Here is a 13,180-nt window from a genome sequence, read left to right as displayed (position 1 = left end):
ATTAGATGAAATTTTTTGTCATTTCCTGTTATGCTTTGTCATACCTATATATGCATGTACCTAGGTAAGTATACATACATATGCACATATGTACATATGTGAAGAAGTTTTATGTGCACATGTAAAAACATGCATATATTCTTGTGTGTGTGATGAAGTGTCTTGATACCCTTATGTACTCTAAATTGGTTTAAAATTCACTAATGCCATATTTGAATTCTAAATAATGGGATGCCTTTGCTTATTTTACATTCATGTATTTGTTTACTATGGTTTTATACATGTATTTAAATTTATATTCATTTTTATGTCATTTTGAGTGTTTGTCAGAATTTATTTTACTCTCAAATAATAATATATAAGTCAATGTAGTAATAAGTCATGCTTTTAGTATATACCAAATGCATATTCTATAGTAAATATTTCTTTATGTCACAGAAGAAAATGATTTTAATCAATTATCTGTTTATATATTGATTTAGAATACTACCATTCATTTTAAATAATCCAACAGACACAACTACTACAAGATATGTATTCTCTATCATTATTTTTCTACTTGTATCCTAGTTTATGAAACTTAAAACTATGAATTGAAATGTGTTATATAAATAGAAATGTTGACTGAACTTAGCACATTTATTATAGGAATATAAAGTTCTAATATGTTTATGAAATAGAAACTGAATATTATGGTACAGTTTTTCAAAGAAAGATTTAAAGTTATAAAGGGTTTGAAAGAAGGATATTTGACTTCATATATACATTGTTCCTTACTAAATTTCTTACATAACTGAACTTGTCAAGATCAGCAAAACCACTGTAAATACTGTAAATCAAAACAATAGTTTTGTTGATGTCAATGCATGAACACTGAAGATTGATATTAATATTACATAAAATTTTCACAAAATGCATAAAAACATAATATACTTTCTTAAACACTCATATCACTCTTGAAAGTGGTATTATTTTTAAAAATCAAGCTAAAATATTAAACTTTGAATTATATTTTGCTGAAAATTTCCAAATACGTCTTAAGTTTTTGTACTTAAACATCAAGATACTCACCAATAGCATCTGTGTATGATATATACATCTATGTGTGTATGTATGTACACATACATACATACATATAAAATCTACTATTTTAAGTAAATATAAATATCAAGAGTTCTATTTCAATCATAGATTTACTGTGTAAAATAATCAAGCCAGACAGTGAAGCTGCGCACCCAGGCAGCATGGCAGGCTCCCCTCCCAGGGCGGGGCCTCCCGCCCTGCCCAGTTGGTGGCACACTGGCGAGGCTGGAGCGCAAGGCCACTGAAGCAGGCATGACTGAGATCCTGCAGCAGCCTCCCCTCCCCTCTGTCCCAATTCTGTCTGGTCGTCCCCCCTTTTGCAAATGTGAAATGTGACGCTGCAGTCAGCGGGGCGCTCCTCAGCACAGTAGGCTGCAGGAGCTCTGCTGAAGGGCTCTGGGTAAGCCGTCCTTGCCGACGGAGATGTCTGGGTGGGCACAGCCTCCCTCCTGCCGAGGGCTGTCCTGTGGCCCTGTGCCCACAGGCGGCAGCAGCCCTGACTGGCTCTGAGGACAGTCAGTCTGAGCATGGCCTGGCCCTCAGGGGACAGATGGCACAGGAGGGAAAGTGGCACTGATCCGTGATGACACCAGCGAGTCACAACTGGCCACCCAGGGCTCCTACTGCAGCATACAGATAGAACCCTGGCGGCCTCTGGCGGGTCTGACGTGCAGGAGCAGCAGCAGGAACCCCCCTCCATGCTTGCCAGGCACCCGCTCAGCCCTGGGCACCCGCTCTGCCCCTCTGGGCAGGCCCAGTGTGAACACCTGAGCCCTGATCCAGATTCTGAAGGCATCTGTCCATGTCCTCTCCGCGGGCCCTCAGCCCCCAAGCCTCTGTCCTCACACCCACAACCAGCGCTCGACAAGTTTCAGAGAGCCACTGTCAAGTGACCCGGGGTCTTCACGTGGAGGCCTGAGGCCCACGGGGAATGAAAACACGCCACAGGCGGCACCGCACACCAGGGACAGCTGGGGCCCCAGAAGCCAGGTCCCCGATACCCTTCCACGGGGCACAGGCAGTGGGCGGCATCAGCCACCAGCTCCGGACAGACCGGGCTTCCCAGAGGCCCCTGGGAAGGCTACTCACCAGCTGGGCCGACTTGGGCTTCTCGGGGTCAGTGCAGGCCTCCTCCCGGGGCGGGGGCGCCTTCAGGTGCTTGGCGGCGGCCTCGCACTCCCTCTTCACCACCTGGAACAGCTCCTCCTGGATGGACGCCTGCTCCTGCTGGAACCTGGCCCGGGCGACAGGGCAGGCAGATGTGGGGCAGCACTGCACAACAGGGCAGGCAGCTCTGCATCCTCTGGCTGAGCAGCACTGGGGTCCGGGGGCCACTGGCCAGTCGGGAGAGGAGAGGGCCACGAAACCACATGCCTGTCGTCTCAGCAACACCTCCCTCGGCCACGAAAGACCAGGGCCACTCAGCCAGGACGAAACACAGCTGCCCGGGAGAGGGGCCAGGAGGCGGGGAGAGGGCAGAGACGCAATCCCCGAGACACATGGCTTCCAAGGGAAGGGGCAGGCGGGCAGGCGGGATAGGGGGCAGCCCGTCCTTTGTTTCAACGTTTAACCCTTCACCTGGACACATGGCCACCCTGGGACCCATCTCTGGGCACTCTGCCTAGTCAACTAACCCTAGAGACAGGGGAAAGTCACAGTGTCCGACGCCCTTAGAAGTGTTATTGATTATACTAGAAACAGAAAGCGAGTCACCTAAATGTCCAATAATGGAGGTCAAGTTTAATATACTAAGGTCAAACACCAGCAGGGTCACAGCACCAAAGGGAAAGGCAGCCTTTGATTCATTAATATTTTGAGTCTAAAAACTGAGAATTGATAAATAATTGTTGGCAATTATAATGGTTATGAAGTAGGTGTGACTAATAGAAAATAATTATGATAATAAGTGAAAATAGGAAGAGTACTTATGACTTTAGGAAGTGATCCTAAAGACAAGAAGGTCCGTGGAAGGGACACCAAGATATTAATCGTGGTCACACAGAGATAACGAGTCTGTGGGGATTTTTTTTTTCATTTTATGTATTTTCTGAATCCTTCCTGAGCACATTTTACTTTAACATTTTAAAAATGTTTAAAAGTACCAAGGAGGTGGGTTCAGGTTGGTGATTTAGGGTCGGGGAGGATGGATTCCTGGATGTGAGATTGCACCCCAGCTGTGCCAGTGAAGGGCGGACCTACCCAGGGTGACACTAGTCTGCATGAGCCATTGCTCTGGGTCCCCTGATCACACAGAGACCCATGTCCTCTTGGATACTGAAGCTGCGCCGTGTGCTTGGTACGTGTGAAACAGACTGAATCATGACCATGCCCAGGTGAAAGAGGGGTTCTCAGCCCTTCCAGACACAGTGCCTTTCCCAGGTGACAACTGGCGATCACAGGGTCAGGGTGCCGGGCTGTGCTCCAGGACCCGGGGCTTTAAGCACTTCTCCACAAGTCCTCAAGGGAGAGCACAGGTCTGTGTCTAAGGTGCGGCCAGCTCTCAGGAGTAAGGCCTGTGTGGATGGGAGGTGGCTGACACCCTGGGGTCAATCCACCAGGTAGAACCAGGCCTCTCCCTTCTTCTCACACACCCCTGACACATGTGGGGACAGTAGCTTGACTACTTAGTCCTGGCTTTTAAAATGGATTTTAAGAATTCATTTTTTAAAAATCAGCACTCCCCCATACTCCTTTGGAGCTCCTTTCTTAATTTTTGGGGGTTACTGAGGATTGAACCCAGGAACACTCCACCCCTGAGCCCCATCCCCAGCCCGATTTTGTATTTCCTTTAGAGACAGGGTCTCCCTGCGTGGCTCAGGGCCTCGCTTTGGCTGAGGCTGGCTATGAGCTCGAGATCCTCCTGCCTCAGCCTCCCAAGCTGCTGGGATGACAGGCCTTGTTTGTTCATCTTTAAACGAGGACCAGTGTCACCTACACCAGAGGACTGTCCTTCGACATGAATGACCTGAAATATGTGAGAACAAACCTCCAGAGCTTCAGGCAAGGAAAAGGTTTTCAGGAAGCTCAGCACTGATTGAGAGAACACTCGGGCTCACCTCTTGAGATCCTCCTTCACCTCCGAGGGCTGCTGCTCACCATTGGTGTTGAACTAGGGCAGTTTGGATTCTGCAAAGAGAAGAAAAAAAGGGTCACTGAAGGCTGTGGTCACCTAAGAAAGGGGCTCAGGAGCACATCCCTGTGGGTGGATGTGCACCCCTGGAACACAGCGCCCAGCAGACAGGTGGACGTGTTCCCACAGAGGATGCCCCCGATGGCCCCCGAGCCCCTGTGGGCAGAGGAACACATCCTGGACCACCAGGGTGGGCAGCCACACCCACCAAGGGGTCTCTCTGCACTGGGAGGCTGACAGTGCGGAGCTGTCGCAGCAAAGCCACCGAGTACAGCGTCCCAAATCCATCCCCGCTCACTTGACAATTATTTGGAATCTAGGTCACCTCCTAACAAAGGCAGATGTGGCTGACAGTGGCCACTGCTCTGCTTCACAAGGACAGCCCCAGGTCTGGGTTTTGACAAGAGGCCAGGGGGGGCGGGAGGCTCCTGCAGTTTGGTTTCCTGTGGGACCTGCCTTCATTGGATGTCTGCCCCTCTCTGAAATTCAGTTAATTTAACTGCCACTTGAACAGGGCATGGCTCAGCTGTGAGAGTCCCCTGGACGCCCGTGGGGCCAGGCAGGCATGATCAGGGTGGGATGATTAGGTCACGGGTGTTGGGCCTGATCCATCTGTCAATCCATATAATTTGAATGGATCAGGGGCATGACTGCAGGCCTGGGGCCCATGGTGGGGAGCAGGGAGTAACTGGGGACGGGGCCTGGGGGATGCCATTTGTCCCTGGCTCCTTGCTGTCTCTCTGCCTCCTGGATCAGACAAGGCGAACTTCTCCTCCCCTGAGCTATTGTTGTCAGGCAGTTTGGCCACCGTGACGGGAGGGCTGGCTAACCAGCAGCTTTAAGAGGTGGAGCCGCTGGAGTAGGTAGGAGCAGGTGAGGTGCTGGGGGGCCCATGAGGGAGTCAGTGGCTCATGAGGAGAGGGAGAGAACCTGGGCTAGCACCCCTGCTCTGTCTCAACTTCCGCATCACCTCAGAACTACAGGACCGCCTCACCAGGAAGACCCTCACCAAATGCCTTCGACTTCCCAGCCTCCAGAACTGTAAGAAATTAATTTTTTTTCTTTATAAATTTCCTAGTCTATGGCATTTAGTTACAGCAACAGAAAACAGACTAATACAATATCCCATTCTACAGGTTTCCAATCCTGAGTGTGGCAAGCACCCCACAGTAACCCTGGTTACACTTGAACCTGCATCATTTCTCGTCATGTTGGGCTCTGTAAGTTGTCACAGCAGGTCTACCTTTCCTGATGGAAATTTATATAATTTATATTCATACTTGAAATATTTTTTTTTCTGGTACTGGGGATGGAACCCCAGGGCGCTAACCACTGAACCACAGCCCCAGCCCTTTTAGTTTTTATTTGAGACACAGTCTCGCTAAGTTGCTAAGGCAGGCCTCAACTCTGCGGTCCTCCTGCCTCAGCCTCCTGGGCCCCTGGGAGTATTCAGGGATTTTTGAGCAACTGCAATTTAGTGTCTCTGCTGCAGTTCTGTCCTTTCTCCCCTGCCTCAAGTCTTCATCCTTCCCAAACCCTCAGCCAGAGCTTGGCAGCTTTCTGGGGTCTTCTCCGGTGCTCTGCCCTCCCTCGCAGAGTCTCACTGCAGCAGTGTCTAGAGCTGCCCAGACGGCTGTGGAAGCAGCAGATAGGGCAAGGAACAGGCGAGGGGCTGCGGCTCCACATGGAGACCTGTCGGGTCCCTGTGAGGGTGCGCTTTCCCAAGTGCCCATGACTTGCACCTTCTCCACCATGACACAGCACGGCACATGGATCCAGCCTAAACAGGGGCCACTGTGCGTGCTCCTCAGGACCAGGCCAGGTCATCCAGCGAGAATATAAAGACTAAACACCGTGCGCTGGGGTCTTGTTTTGACATTCATGCTCCCCATTCTGTTGATATCAACAGCTTCACTGAGTTGTAAATTATTTTTGCTTTTGATATAATTTTCCTTTTTTAAAAATTAAAAAACAATCCACGTCCCCACTGCAGAGAAGGTGGCACTCAGCCACGCTGCTTCCCTGCCTGTAGGAGCCTGCCAACTTCCTGCTCCCTTGGTCGCAGGCATCAGTGAATATTGGTGTCCTCGGTTATTAGCGAAGTTCAAAGTCTCGCCATACATCCAGTCGGCCATTTGTGCACGTTTCCCAATGAGTTCTCTGTTAAGAAAGTCTTTGTGAACTCTTTGGGTGTTCCTAGTACTTGGTTGTGGTAGAAAGCTTCTCGTCACTGAGACCCAAACACCTGATAAGAATGACGTGGCTCATAGAGGTTCAGTCCGTGGTGGGCCGACTCCGTCGCTCTGGGCCCAGGTGAGGCAGAGCATCATGACCGAAGGGCCCCAGAGGGAAACTGTGCACACAGGCAGCCAGGAAGCAGGGGGCTGCAGGAAGACGCACCCTTCCCGGGCACAGCCCCAAGGACCCCCTGCTCCAGCCACAGCCCACCTGCCCACAGTTACCACCCAGCCCACCCCAACTAGGAGGGGCTGATGAGGTCACGGTCCTCATCCAATCATTCACTTCCAACATTCCTGCAGGAACCCAGGAGACTTTTAGAGAAGGCACCTCATAAGCAAATCACAACACCCTCATGCCCAAATTTGACATCTGTCAAATGTCCCCTAGTTTGTCATTTGTTTGGGAGGGATTTGTCCCTCCCCAAATTGCCTCTGATTTCTTCTAGTCAGTTTGCTCCTTTTCTTCTTAATTTAAGGTTTCTTCATGTGATGTAGGACTTAGAAATATCTCTTTTATTACACTTTTACGGTTTCACGTCTTGTACTCACATCTTTCCTTTTGGCTGACATTATTTGGGGGTATAGTATGAGATAAGAATTTAATTTTAACTTCTTGTTCTAAACTTGTTCTATCACTTAAATAAAGCAAAAGATTAGTTTTAGAAGAGAAAGATATCGTTCCGGGCGCGGTGGCACACTTCTGCGATCCCAGCAACTTGGGAGGCTTAGGTGAGAGGATCAAAATTCAAGATCGACCTCAGCAACTTAGCCAAGACCCTGCCTCAAAATACAGGACTGGGAATGTGGCTCAGTGGCAAAGCACCTGGTGGGATCCAGTCTCTGGTCCCGAAAAGAAACAAAAGTAGTAAAAGACATCTTAAACGGGGCCACCTTCAAACTGCCCATTTATGCCGAAGCTTCTGCAGCAACAGAGCACACACCTGTCAGGTACGAGTTCCCGGACAGCACGGCGGCAGAGGCAGGGTAAAAGGATGCCGCAGGAGGACAAGACAGGGACACAAGTCATGACCCTGTTTAGAGTAAGTCCCATCACCATGACAACTCCCTCCACTAAGAACTTATCAGCAAGACAACTCCTGCCTCAGCTTCCCTATGTTAAAATGACCAATGAGGATCAGGTGGTAGTATTCTGATGAGGTCTTCTAAAGTAACCAATGGGGAGGAAATATTCAAATCAGGTATCATAAGGTGACCAATGGGAGCAAAGGGGCCAGGTCTTCACTCAAGTCCACCAGGGGAAGAGATGGCCTCACAGTTCAGCATGTAAGATGGGGTGGGGGGCTCGGGCCTCCCTGCTTAGCCACCCTGCTCTACCCAATGGAGTGCTACTTTCACCTTCACCTGATCTGTGCTCTGCCAGGTACCTGTGTCTTGCTCAGTTCTGCATTTGGGACACCCAGGAGCTGGACGCCCTGACAGTGTCACACTCATCACTTCAACTGCAAAGCATGTTGTCATCGTGAAAGTCAATCACAAGTCATGATTCTTCCTTCTTCTACGGCTAAAACTTAAGATGGAAGTGAATGCTTCCTTTACCTATCAAAGCTCAAACGGACACGTGTCGGACTTTGGCAGTTTTTCCTTTTTTCCATCACTTTCTCCCGCTCACCTGGGAACCCAGCTTATTAAAGCCCCCGGGGTCAGGTTGGATTCCACTCCCACCCACCCCCCTCCATGAGCTATAGATACTGTGCAGTAGTCTTCTGGGTCAAGGATGAAAGTGTCTGGTGGAGTTCTGAGACTCCCCCTAGCCTTTTCAAAAAGATCTCAGGTGGGTCCAATCCAGGCACTGACCTGCTCTACGGGGTGCAGGAAGCCGAGGGGCAGAAACGCAGGGTAGGAGTCCCAGCACTTGGCTCTGCATCCTGGCTTTGAGCATGAAGCTGGGGCTCTCTGATCACTGTGTGGTGGTGTCTACAGCCTGGTCCCCAAACAACACCCCAACACTCCCCCTCTTGGTACTTTGTATTCCAAATGCAGCAAACTACTTCTCTCTTTTTGGTACCAGGGATTTAACCCAGGGGTGCTCTACCACTGAGCCACACCCTGGCCTTTTTTGTATTTTATTCAGAAGCAGAGCCTCATTGAGTTGCTGAGGCTGGCTTTGAACTTGGGAACCTCCTGCCTTAGTCTCCCCAAGCCTCTGGGATTAGTCTTCGCCACTGCCCACAGCTAGCAAACTATTTCTAGAACCCCAAAAGGGCAAGGCTGTGCCACACCTTGGTGTCTCTGTTCCTACTGCCCCTGTCTGTGAATCCCGCTCACCATTAGTCCATCTTCCCAAACGGAGGAAGCCCCTCCCTGCAGCGAGGAGCCTGCTCTGCGCCACCCTGTGGAACAGGTCCCTTTCAAATGCGTGAAACTGCTCTTCTGCATCCTGTACAACTTCCTGATAACTGCTTTTACTTCCTCCTGCTGAGCATGGAGGCTGAGGAGCTGCACCCTGATCCTGAGGGGCACCGAGGGGACCCATGACGGAAACATGTTTCTTTTTTTTCCCTTTCAATAACATTTCTTTATATATTTATTTGTATGTGTGCTGAGGCTGGAACCCAGGGCCTCACACTCTGCCCTGAGCCCCAGCCAGCCCCGTCAGGGGGTTCTGAGGAACCCAGCCTACCTCAGTCTACACGTAGCTTCTGTTTCTATAAATCACAGCTGCTTCTGGGGGACCTACAGAGAAGCCAGCCAGCTGCTCCTCCTCAAATGACACAGAGTTCGTTTCTCTGTTTTCCATCATTTGCCTACTTTTCTAGGTGGGCAGACGGCAGACTCTGGCCAGCCAGGATCCAGCCTGGCCTCAGGGAGGCTCCTCCTATCCCATCCCGATTCTCCTTGGGGTCCACAGAGAGGGGTCATGTCCCCGTGCTGCGTCCTGATTCCCACAACCCCACAGGGAAGGTCAGCAGGGTGGATGGACAACAGCACTTCGAGGCCAGGCGCTGGGCCCTGCTTGGAATGGGGTGCAGCCGTCTGTTGGGGTGTGGCTCCTCCAGCCCATTGACTTTTAAAGGGAAACACCTAGTTCTAGGCGACAGACCCAGATTCTCGTGAGCGAGTGTTTACTGAGCAGAATGGCAGGTGCTCCAAGGGCTTTTTAGTTTGTGGTCTGTGAATATGTTTGTACTTAGTACTTTTTTGTGCCTTTGTGTTTGCTACAAGTCGCTATTAACGGGCACAGCAGGGCAGGGCAGGGACAGCACCACCACCAGCCACAGTGGGTTAGTGGACAGAAACTCCCCTTATTTGTGACTGAATTCAGGGGCCCTCGACCACGGAGGCCCATCCCCAGCCCTTTCTATATTTTATTTAGAGACAGGGTCTTGCTGGTTGTCTAGGGTCTTGCTTTTGGCTGAGGCTGGCTTTGAACTCATGATCCTCCTGCCTCAGCCTCCCAAGGAACTGGGATGACAGACGTGTGCCACCGCGCCAGGCCCAGCACCCCTCTTAGAAGCCCAAGGGTGAGCCATCCCAAGGACTGGGACAGGATCCTTCGACTTGAGACTTAGGTTGCTGAGGCTGGCACCCACGTCGGGTCCGTCATGCCAGGAAAGCTACACTGTCCTGGAACGCAGGAGCAGAGCGGAGTCGCCACGTCCCCCAGAAACAAGCACGAGCCTCATGGGGAGCGGAATGTGCTGGAACAAACATGCCCTCTGTCACACCTCAGCCCCCTGCCTCCCCAGAACCCCCGCGCCCCCCCCCATACCTCTCGGAGGGGCTCTGGAGCCGCCTTCTGCAGGGGTGCATGTGCAATACGGAGGGCTGGGCTGCTGGCAGTCTGAAGGCTGGCAGGGATCCTTCATGCGGTTCACCACATTCTCTGACAGCTGCGAGAATCGAGGAATGGGAGAGGAGACATTACTATCACAGAAACGTCTGGAAATTAAGGCTCCCATCTATTCGTGCCTCGAATTTCCTCAACACGCGGTTTCCCCAAGACCCTCTCCAACAGCACAGTTCTCCAAAGCCTCTGCCACTGGTCCCCTGCCCCGCAGACCCACGCCAAGCCCATCTGGATGCCAGGAAACCACACTGTCCCCCCAGGCTCTGTCGCTTCTCTGGTTCTTGTGTCCACACTGTAGTCTTGGCGGCTTGAGTCCTTCCTCCCCACTCTCATGGCACTTCTGCTGTCCCTCGGAGCCAACGCCACCCCCGCCTCCCACCCTGGCTCATCTCTACCTGTCCAGGCTGCACGTATCTCCCTTAGGGGCAGCCCAGTGTCCCTTTCTCCAGGCGCCCTCCCGGCCACGTGCAGGTGACTGGGGCTTCTTCCTCAGGGGCTGCAGCTCATTCACCCCCATGTCCTCTCCAGGGCCACGCGGCAGAGAATCAAAACGCTTCCCGACTCCCTTCACCTTAGTTCCCCTAATGAAGGCTGGATCACCAACGTGTTCATTCATTTTCGGGCCAATGAAACAGGCATGAGGGGGCCATAAACAGTTTAACAAGATGAAACAGCGAGTGAGGGATAAATCCAGGCTAAAGACCCTTAAGAGTTCACTTCAGTAAATATTTATTAAGTGCCTAATGTGCACAAGGCATCATAAAGCACAGTGGAGGGGAAGGCATTAAAAACGACGGTAAGACAAAAGATATGATCAGCAATTCTCCTTCTAGATAGCTAACCAGGAAAAGTACTCCCCTGGGCACACGAAGGCACGTGCCGGGATGTTCACTGTGACATTGGGACGAGAGAAAAAAACAAGAAAATCCTAAACTTCCAAGATAGACAACTGGTTAAAGAAACCAGAGCGCAAAAATTCTATGAAGTGTTATGAAGTGTTAAAAATTCATTAAAAAAGAATGAGCCAGGCACGGTAGCGCGTGCTTGGAATTCTAGCATTTAGGGAGGCTGAGGCAGGAGGATCGCGAGTTTGAGGCTGGCCTCGGCATTTTGGTGAGACCCTCTGCAACCCAGTGAGACCTCAAAACAACAAGGACTGGGGATTCAATGATAAAGCACTCCTGGGTTCAATCCCCAGCCCCCCGAAAAGGAGGCAAGACTTGTATACTGTTATAAAAGGATGTATGGGTCTCCGTTTTATAAAAGATATACACAGCTATTAAAAAAAAGCAGAAAACACAAATCTAGCTGAGTGTGGTCTATGCATATCCACATTTACAAAGGCAAGTGTGAATTTTCATGTATGTACACAGGCATGAGATTGGGATCTGCTCAGAGCAGGACCCAGGGGGACACCTACCCAAGCTCTCAGGGGGAGGAGGGGCTGCTTAGATGCAGCTTCACTCTGGGCCCTCTTGGGTCTTTATCCCCTTCTCCCCTCCTTATGTTTGTGTTTTAATTTTTTTTACCACCAATATTTCTGTGGTAACTAAACACTATAGAGGTCCTTCAAGTATTTAGGATGTAAACAAACCAAATAGCTAATTAATGATACAGAACAAGACTAAACCTAACGTGTACATCAATAAAGAGAATATGGTGCTAGGAAATGGATCCATACATAAACAATCCCCTGATTTTCAATAAGATCCTGCTGTGGCCTGGGTAGGGCTTGAGTTCGTCTCCTGGGGCTTGAGTGTTGGAAGTCAGGTCCTGGGGCTGGGGATGTGGCTCAAGTGGTAGTGCGCTCGCCTGGCATGCGTGCGGCCCGGGTTCGATCCTCAGCACCACATACCAACAAAGATGTTGTGTCTGCCGAGAACTAAAAAATAAATATTAAAAATTCTCTCTCTCTCTCTCTCTCTCCCTCTCTCTAAAAAAAAAAAAAGGAAGTCGGGTCCTCAGCTCAGTGCTATTACAGGAGATGAGACCCTGAAGAGGTGGTGACTGGTGGGAGCTGGTACTGACCCCTCCCACGCCATCAGAATGCCATCAGCCATGAGGTGACACAGCCAAGAGAATTCAGTGGGTAAAGAACAGCCTCTTTAATTAATGGTGTGGGGACAACTTCCTACTCCAAAGAGTAAAGTTGGACCCACATCTTCCACCAGCCACAAAAACAACTCAAGATAGTTCAGCGACCTAAAAGTAAGAGCTAAAATGACGACTCTTCCCAGGAGACGGGGGTAAGCCTTGAAGACTTCATCAAGGTCACCTTAAAAATGACCCCAAAGGTAAAAGCAAACTTCACCCAAGTGTAAAGGTTTGCTTATCTAAAGACACAACCAAGCACCTAAAAAGATAACCCATGGGATGGGAGAAAATATTTGCAAATCAAATACCTGAAGAGGAATTTTATCTTGAATATACCTAAAAATTCACACAATTCATGATAAAGAAAAAAGAAAAAGAAAAAACCTTCTAATTTAAAAAAAATGGGTGCTGTGGTGGACTGGATAAGTTTCCCCAAAGGGGAGGCCTTGGGCCTGGGTCAGCATGACCAGGAGATGACAGACCTTTGAGGGGGGCAGCAGGAGGTCCTTAGGTCAGGGACTCTGCCCTTAAGGGGTACTGCAGGATCCCAAGCTCCTCTTCTTCCTCTTTCCTTCCTGGCTTATGATAGGAACCATCTGCCCCACCACATCCCCCCACCATAAGGTGACACCCTTGCCACCGGCCCAAAACAATAAGGCCAACCGATCACAGAAGACAATATACAAAACTGGGAGCCAGAATGAACATTTCCTCTTCATAAGTTGATTATCTCAAGTATTTTGTTATAGTCAAGTGAAACTGACTGAACACTGGGCAAAGGACCTGAACAGAATGTCCTGAAGCAGCACTGCATCATCTGTCATT

The 13,180-nt window shown here is 49.9% G+C and overlaps 1 pseudogene across 1 annotated transcript in view; it reads right to left on the bottom strand.

Annotated features, from left to right (window-relative positions):
* Positions 1-1,986: 1,986 nt before the first annotated feature.
* LOC308633223 (MICOS complex subunit MIC25-like) overlaps positions 1,987-13,180 on the bottom strand; it is a 28,066-nt pseudogene continuing 16,872 nt past the window's right edge. Inside the window, exons 2-4 of the transcript XR_014024331.1 lie at positions 10,184-10,304; positions 4,140-4,209; positions 1,987-2,317 (exon numbers count right to left, since the gene is read on the bottom strand). The product of XR_014024331.1 is annotated as an MICOS complex subunit MIC25-like (transcript). The remainder of the gene's footprint in view (positions 2,318-4,139; positions 4,210-10,183; positions 10,305-13,180) is intronic.

This window comes from Spermophilus citellus (genome assembly GCF_964194105.1).
Source record: "Spermophilus citellus genome assembly, chromosome: 14".
NCBI lineage: Eukaryota > Metazoa > Chordata > Mammalia > Rodentia > Sciuridae > Spermophilus > Spermophilus citellus.
Note: the sequence above shows the minus strand (reverse complement) of the source record. Positions and strands in the feature narration are given on the sequence as shown.